Source organism: Bidens hawaiensis, unplaced genomic scaffold (assembly GCF_021521415.1).
Source record: "Bidens hawaiensis isolate Kalapana, Puna unplaced genomic scaffold, B.hawaiensis_p1.1 tig00023813_1, whole genome shotgun sequence".
In the NCBI taxonomy this organism is placed as follows: domain Eukaryota; kingdom Viridiplantae; phylum Streptophyta; class Magnoliopsida; order Asterales; family Asteraceae; genus Bidens; species Bidens hawaiensis.
The window spans coordinates 37,461-46,780 of record NW_027493743.1 but is presented as its reverse complement, the minus strand read 5'-3'; the positions used below and the strand labels follow the sequence as shown (position 1 = coordinate 46,780).

The 9,320-nt window shown below is 34.1% G+C and overlaps 1 pseudogene; it reads left to right on the top strand.

Annotated features, from left to right (window-relative positions):
- Positions 1-955: 955 nt before the first annotated feature.
- LOC143568129 (uncharacterized) lies at positions 956-1,280 on the top strand (annotated as a pseudogene).
- Positions 1,281-9,320: the final 8,040 nt, after the last annotated feature.

Genomic DNA, 9,320 nt, shown 5'->3' with positions numbered 1-9,320 from the left:
AGTCACAAGTCACAACAAGTCGATTTAGAAACGGGTTAAATAAATCTCTCCTCCCATTCTTTGCCAGCAACCATCCAACTACCACTTACGTTAATCGTGTAACTTGGAATAATACTATTTATCTTAACAAGTCAAATTGCTTTGAAACTTTGAATTCACAACCTGTAAACGCCTTTTAGATGAGAAAAGATCTATTAAACATTATGGTTGATCACATGATATGATTGTAATATGGGAGGTTAAAGTGATAATATATTTAGTTAAAGTTCACTTTAAATAAATCAACCAAAATAAAGTGTCACCACTTTATATATTAAAAAAAATAGAATAATAAATACTAAATAATAATAATAAATGTAATTAAAAGAGAGAGAGAGAGAGAGCTCGAAGGGCATTTTTGACATTTACTTTATTAAAGCTCATTTTCTATATCAGCTTGGCCCGAAACTCTAGTTGATACAAGTTTGTGACAATGAATAAGCACAATGAATTTCACATTATCAGTTAACATGTGACAAAAAATGCACATAATTATTAGATCTGAAAGAAAAGTACTGATATGCACCATCATCAATATACTATTCTCCGTAAGTGCTAAATTATGTCATTTTAGCAAAAGTTACCGATACATATAAAAAATTTTATTATATAGAATTAATAGTAAAAAATAATCAAATGAGATGAACTATTTTTGTATTGTTTGGAGTAAAGACGAATCATTACACCTGCTGAATTGGTCACTAATAAACTAAAAGCATACAACACAAATATACACACACTAAAATGAATTTAAGAAATTCTACCTACATTCTTTTATTTCTATTTTTTTTGTACTTTATTTACTACTAAAAAATATAGATATATCATTAACATGGATGTTTAAAATATTTATTAATTGGTTCACTTCTACACCTTTACTTCTATTTATACTCATCCCGCTTCTTCACCAAACACAAACATTTTACAAATATTTGACTAAAACAAAATCCACTTCATTTTAAGATATAGCATGAGTTCAACAAGCAGAGCTTGGATGGTGGCTGGAACCGTGGGACTGGTGGAAGCACTCAAAGACCAAGGCTTTGCACGGTGGAACTACACCATCATGCCAAGGCCAATCTCCGGTCAATCTCTCAAACTAAGAAGCTGTCTTCTCAGGCAACCATGGTTTCAAGCAGAAGCATAGAGGAATCTGAGGATTCATTGAGAAAAGTTATGTACTTAAGCTGTTGGGGTCCCAACTGATCACCAGTTTTGTTCCAACTGTTTTAAGTTTAGACATATATGATGTACATGTAATTAGTTATGCGGGGTAGTAATATTAATATACACCCTTCTTATTAATCACAATTTCTCAAGTTTGTTTTTCGAAATGTATTCCAATATTAAACTAGACGTATTGTTAATATTAATACTAATACTAATAACAAGACCTATAGGCAGGTGGTGAGGGGATATATAATGGCCGGGGTACTTGGTTGAAGTAGTTTATATTTCTTTTAAATTAGTCATATTAATTTTTTATTGTGTAAATTATTAAAAAACTGGATTAAAATAAGGTATATTGGTTAAGCAATGCGATTACAATAAAGTGGCAGGTAAACGGGCAACAAGCTGCGCCGCAACCCCCTTTTGAATAGCAAAGTCAATGCTACTAAAAACGAAGCTTTAGGACCTAGAAGCTGAAGAGGTTCCGTGTACGACACGCTGAACCCTACTTAAAACATTCACAGCCTCTGGGGCCAGAAAACCAAATGTATCAAAAACAAATGGGGGAAAGACATGTTGATCTCTATACAAGCTTTTTCATGTTTAACAACTTTGCCCGATTCAGCCTTCAGCGCAGCCTGACCCACAACAAACTCACGGTCATTTGTTATGTGTTTATTTGTTCTATAAGTAAATCTTACCAAATAATATTTTTCTTATTATAACGTGAAATAAATTAAATCATAAATTGTTTATTCTTTTATCCAAATAATTCAAATTAAAACCAACTACCAGGAAGAAAGTGGAGAACATAGTTACAATCGTATTTCTCTGTAACGGGACAAACTATAGAAGACGAAATACATTCCACTATGTAGACAGCTTATCCTAAACATTTTTTCTCCTATTTAGTCTTTTAACTTCATGTGGCTATATGAGTGACTTGACAATCATTATAGTGTGACTATGAGTGATTTGACACGCACGATATCATCAAATCATCACATATACCTAACTTCCAAAACTACATTGCATAATAATACGGGAAATATAAATGAGTTCTTGAAACACAACTTCACTTTTTAATAATAACGGACCCTATCTGTACTGTAATCCCTTTAATTATCATCTCATATAATAATAATTGTAACATAATTGTAACTTTTTACAAACTAAAATTATATAGTTGCTAACATATTTTATATCAATTCTTCGTTTATATAAAAGATTAAATACCCTTTGTGCTGTTTTAAAACAAACCAAAACTTTAGGTATGAAATTGTTACACAACTGGTTTAATTGAAAATAACTTATACCACAAAACACAGTTTCATATTTCTAATACTAGACTATATATATTCGTATAGTTGTTAATTTGCTGACAGTTATACTAATATCTAGTGCTTATACATTAGTAAGCTGTAAGCTATTAAAGATTAATTTATGCTAAATAATATTAATAACTAGCGCTTAAATATTAGTAAGCTATTAAAGATTTATTTGTGTTCAACACTAGAGGTGGACAAATAAACCGGTTAATCGAATCGGTTTGAAACCGATTATATATAAACCCGTTTGGAACCGATTGAAACCAAGCGAGCCGAAACCAGTAAAAACCTGAACCGCAACCGATCAAAACCCGAACCAAACCAATCGTAACATGATAAAAAACTGGTTTCAACGCGAACCAAAACCGATCATAAACCGCTTTTGATTTTATTAACCAAACCAAACCGATTTTGAGTTTTAAATCTATTTGTGCACCTCAATTCAAAACAATAGGAGAAATATAAATATTAAGTTAAATTGATTGAAACATAGTTAAAAGGAATTTTATATACATCACCTTTAAGTAACAAATTTTTATATTTTTAAGTAGTTAAATACTTTGTCTAAATTCATTGTTCTGGAAAATATTTACATTCACAGTCCCACAACTAACCCAACTATTACAACTACACCCCTCATCTTTCAACATTACATCATCACTGAGTCAACTCACGTCATCGATTACTCAAACTCCGATCACCGTCGTATACCTCGATCAAAATATTATTCAACTCGGACCCCAGCAGTTCATATACATCACTTGCCGGAAAGAATCATCCGACTGCTTTCTCCTCTCATCTCCACCTCCGGCATCGGAGCCCAGTACGCCAGAAAGTGGCCGGAGGTCAGCCGGATCGGCGCCGGAGACAGAGGACGTGAAGGCCTTTTTGCCTTGTTGGATGGACTTGAGGCCGGTCTTGAGTTTGTGGCCTTGGTCCGTGTGGCCGTTGGCCACGGCTACACCGGCTGTCATGAATACTCGGCTTATGTAACTCATGTTAATGTTTAGTAGATTGGATGATATAAGTGAAGGTTGAAGGGGTATTTATAGACCGGATGGATATTATTGGTTTGGCGTACGTGGCTAGACTTCTAGATATATTCTTGTAAAATATAATATTATTAAGAAAGTATCATGAAATGAAAATTGAAAGTGATTAAAGTTAGAACACAAAAGGCATGTTGGATTGTTGGGTTCCAATCCCGAAATTAAGTGTCACAAGTTTAATATGATTCGTTTGATTAAAAGGTTAATTCAAGTACTTATACGATCATTTACACAATTTACGGATAAATATAAATCATTTTGACAGTAATTTTGTATCACTGACAAGTTATTAGCTCATATGATCTTCCCTGAATACAGAAATTGGGATGGTAGACACTAGACACGTCACTTACAGTCCCGGCTTGGATACCACTCTTTTGAGGAAATTCACACCATATATGAGAAAGCCCCGTATGTCTAACTTGGAACCCTTATTATATCACATGTGAGACTTGTCTTCCCATTTTAATGAATTCTTAAGGTGTCTCATCTTAACCATTCGGGTCGGTATCATTGATATATAAATAGTTGAATAACATGTACGACATGACATGTTTATTTTGATCATCAACATTAACTTAATACATTTAACAATTAATAACAAATAATTAACAAAACATAAAAACATTATAAAATTTGCATTCCATGTAGTTTCTAATGAACAATCCGTAAGGACCGTAACAAACTAAGATAGAAAATTACATAAAACTATAGTGTTATGTTATAAACATGTTAATATATTTAACATGATTGCTAAAACATGATGGACGAGTGTAAGTGTATAGCCTGTCTAGACACATTTTAACCATGAAATTATCGTTTCAAGTTTTAACCCCGTAGTAAACTACACTCGTCTTATCCAAACCCAAATAAATGTAAATGTGTGCGATTTAGGAACGTCACATCATAAAATGACACATCTATTATAATTTATACATAAGCAATCTAAATTCTAAAATGGTTAAAAGTGTGTGCGGTTTAGGTATGACTATTTATAAAACATTATTGCGTTATGGGAATATCTGTTTTACTTTTTTTTTTCTTCAAGTCACAAAATAAACACCAAAGTGATAATAAAAAAAAAGGTCGTGATATTGGTGTTGGATTTTACGGACGTTTCAGGTCAAGTCAACGTGACCGACCGAACGTGATCCGGATAGAGTTACACCGGGGGTAACGAGATAAAAGCCTACTTAAAGGTTAATTAGGCCCGACACATAAAATAATTATATGGACTGGACTTGTTTGATTGGCTCAAGCCCAAGATGGTTAATTATTAAACCCTAAGTAAATTACCTATAAATACATAATATTTATCTATTTATGAAAACCAATTGAAAATATCAAAACCCTAGCTGCCCACTTAAGTTCCGGCGCCGAAATCCGGCCACCCGTTTTTCCGGCGAGCTATTTCGGCCGCCGTGGACATCATCCAGCCAACCCCACATCTCCTATCCGTAATTACATACACCACCACAGCCTCTCACGAGCTCCAGTGTTGTTTAAACCGCAAATTCGTTTTTCCGGCGAACTGGGTCACCTTCTCCGGCGAGCTTTACTTTCCGGCGAACAAGGTTAAGGATTGTTGCTGGGGTTGCGCTGCTAAGGGAGTCATTTGGTTATTGATTGACGTCCATTGTTGCTGTCCTCATACCCATTGGAGACCGCCGCCGCCGTACGCTGTGCAGCTGCCACTGCTGCCGCTGTTCAGCCGCCGCCGCCGCCATTAGGGTTGCCGGAGCAGCTGGTTGTTCTTGTGTCATCATCTAGCATTCTCGTTTACTCCTCGGTGTGTCTTCCCGGTTCTAGTTATCCGAGGTATATCGAATAACACCCTATGCTTGGTTATTTACTCGTTTATTCGTACCGTATTGTTGTAATCGGATCCGGGTTCGGGTTTCCGTTTATGGTTCGTATTATTTAGTTTAATATCCGCTGCGTTTTTGAGTTCGGTTTCTTATTAACTTGATTAATAACTATCGAAACGAAATATTATATAAAACGGGTTTGAAATAGTTTATCCGTTTTGTCTCAACCCAACAATTGGCACACCCCCACATCTATTTAGACACCTCTAATATGATCCATATTGCCTAATATAGCTAGCATTTTATCTGTTGGATGGGCTGATATGCCTCATATTGATCAATATGGTGTGTAAATAGAAAAATGGGGTGTCTCAATAGACGGAGTCTAAAAAAATAACTAAAAAAACTTACACACACTTTCTTTTACATATTCACGTGACACTAGTCGGACTAAGCTATGTCAGCCACACATTCATCTGTTGAACAAGTCGTCAGGATAAGATGTCAATACATGTTGGATGTTATGAGTCCGGTACTAACCTAGTATAAAACAAGAGCACAACCGAAAGATCTTCTTACAACCATAACTTATACCCTTTTGACCAAGTCTCATCCTATATATACTATTTCTAAGTGTTCATATTTAGTCTTTCTAACTACTCTCTCTCATTTGTGTTCTCTATAAAAATAACATTGAAGTTTGATTATGAGGCCAGGATACTAGTCATGAAACTTAATCCTCATGATGACTAATGCGGATAATAACATATATTTTCAATTCGGACAATTTGTGCCGAAAACATAGGTCAATCATCGTAATCGGTTATACATCTCCCCGCTTGTTACATGATCGCAATTCCAGACTCTATTCACAAGTTGAGGAATACCGAATATGCGATGACTTAAGTTGACAATTCAGTCAAGTAGGTATAGTTTCCTAATTGTAATATCATTATTATTATTATATTGTCTTTGTCATCAAGTTACGATTATATATGGCTTGGGTAAAGGCTTCGAATGAGTAATCAACAGAGAATATCATAATGATCTTTTGAATTAGTTTTCTTTATAATAATTAAATGATTCTCAATTTTGTGCATTAATTGCAAAATTACTAGAGTTCAGTAGTAGGATTTACCCATTCTTTAAAAATAATCAAATATAGATGAATACGTGGTTTATTTGTTTGTTTCACTTGAAGCTCATAACATCATTATTTCGTTTTGTTTTCAACCATAACGTTATTGTAAAGTAGTGTACCGGTATCAAATTTGTATCATCGGTACTAATTTGATACTCACATTTTGAGGTTTTGAGATCGGTAAAGTACGGATATAGTCATACAAAGTATTTTAAATACTAATAACTATTATTTAGGATTTTGATACCATTATAAAGCTCAAACCTAAGTGTCACAAATAGAATTAAAAAACGGACCCATGGGCATGGGGTGCACGTGAGTGACAGAGACACCTTATTTACCATCTTTTGTATAGGGATTAGAGATGGGAACAATGACACTTCACGTGCTATATGTTAACGTGTCAATATGTGTTAAGGCTGAGGGTAGTGGGGGTGAGCGGGGGGCGCGGCCGCCTACGTGGCTCGCGAACACCGCTACACCCCTCAGGTGGTTGGGGGCGCGGTGGTCCGGCGTGGCTGTGGCCGCGGGGCGCAAAAGAGAGAGAGAGGAGTGTGTGTATGTTGGCTTTTTGAGAGAGAGGAGTGTGTGTATGTTTTGGGAGGAAGAAGCCCCGAATCATGGTGGTGGTGTGATCTGTGGTGGTGGTGGTGATCCGGTGATCAGTGGTGGTGGTGGTGGTCCGGTGATCGGTGGTGGTGTGATCTGTGGTGGTGGTCCGGTGATCGATGGTGGTGGTGTGATCTGTTTGTATGTTTCAGTGAAGGTGAAGAAAGAAGAATATTAAAATTAATATTTAAAATAAATAAATAAATGGATCAAGCCCCTGATCACCTGGACCACTACACCCTCTGGGGATTGGTTAAGGGGCTTGATCATGTGCCACATACGTGTCAGATTTTGCTTGGCTCATTTGGAACTCAACAATACTCCATTACCTTAGTCTAAGAGGAGTGAAATAAAGTTGGTAATACCGTCAAGTTTGAAAAAGTTTTGAATTTTTGTTTTTATTTAACTTTTTAGCAAGACATTATATTAAATGCATACTGATTGTGACAAACTTCTTAATTACTTTTGTTTTGATGTTGAAATGAGAAGGATAGATTATTATAACTTATAAAATAATACAAACGTCAATTACCATATAATACCTCCCCCTAATCGTGCTTCCACATGGAGAAAAAAATATTGACTTAGTCGGATTTGGCTGCTTAAATAATTGATTATTATCCTTAATAAAAAAATCACTTTTTAACAACATATAATTGAGTTAAGTGCATTAGTATATTGCAAGTGCCTGCCATCTTTATTAAAGTAAAATCTTGTATCACATAAATAAATAGATAAAGATTTGATCTTTTGTGGATAATATGATTCTACTGTTCCATCCACTAACTATATTGGACAACAGATTTGATTATGTATAGAAGATTGGAAAAAACCAAAATTAACGAATAAATTGAGACAAATAGTGACAGACTAACTAATGTAGCTAGACTGAAACTTATATCATGTTGTTACAAAGGATTCAATTTTTAATGATATAGTGAGAAGATAATCCATAATCAGATTAACTGACAAAATCTCGATTTGTTCCTACCTTTCGTTAAAATGTATACCAATGCCGTATGTACATTTTTACAAACAAATTAAATGTCGTATATACATATGCATGCATATATCGAAAATATATACGCATTGCAGAAAGGCATATACAAATGCGTATTGTTCCCTATACTATATATACCTATACATATGCACATAATATGGTTATATAACATACGTATTATACCTTATACCATGTATTGATGTATATATCATTTTATAATATTATATATGCACCCAATACTATATATGCTACTCCATATATCCTTTACATATCATATAAGTTACAAATTTGAAGATTCAAGAACAAACATTCATATATCAAAAATCTAGTAATCTAATAGAAAATAATAAGTGATAATAATGCAAATATGGTAAAAAGATATGTATATGAGAAACATTTGAAGACTGAATAGTTTATACGTTATATTAATGAAAACTATTTATCAGAATGAGAAAAGACAAATATATTTACCCTCATTTGTCGCCAAGGAAAAGTCCAAAAGGTTTGCATATCGGGTTCAACACGTATGCAAAATCCACGTGAGACCTCGGCCATTGTTCCATTGTCCATACACAAGGAAACTCCAGTATGGGATAATATAAAATTGCGACCTTTAAAAAATATAATTAATCATTATCTTATTATGTATGTTAGTAGTAATTATTGACTAATAAGCCGATATACATGAAAAATATGTAAATAGTTATAAGCAAGAAATAATAGAGAGGAAAAAAGGACACTTTATTCATATCAATCGAATTAATTTATATGTACATTGTATAAAGTGATAAATGAGAGTGAAACTCTCTTTACATTGAATGTGATACTAAAAAAAGTATGATGTCTCTATTAAATTAATGTGATTAGTTTAGAGTTTCAAAACCAAAACATATTAAACATAAAAAGTTTTTTTGGGTTTATAATAAAAAAGCGATTAAACCGACTACATTCAAGCAAATCGATTGATCAAGCGTTTTGAAATTTACACGATTCGGTTCACATTTAAAATTGATGGTTTTGAACTTGGAACTTGGAAGATGTTGTACATTACGGTCAAGTTTGGTCGGTTTTAGTAAAAATCTTGGGGGTTCAACGCTACTTTTAGTTCTGGAAACTAACCAAACTACGGTGGGTGTGGCCGGTCTTTATGGTTTGAAGTTAGAAAATATATTTTCT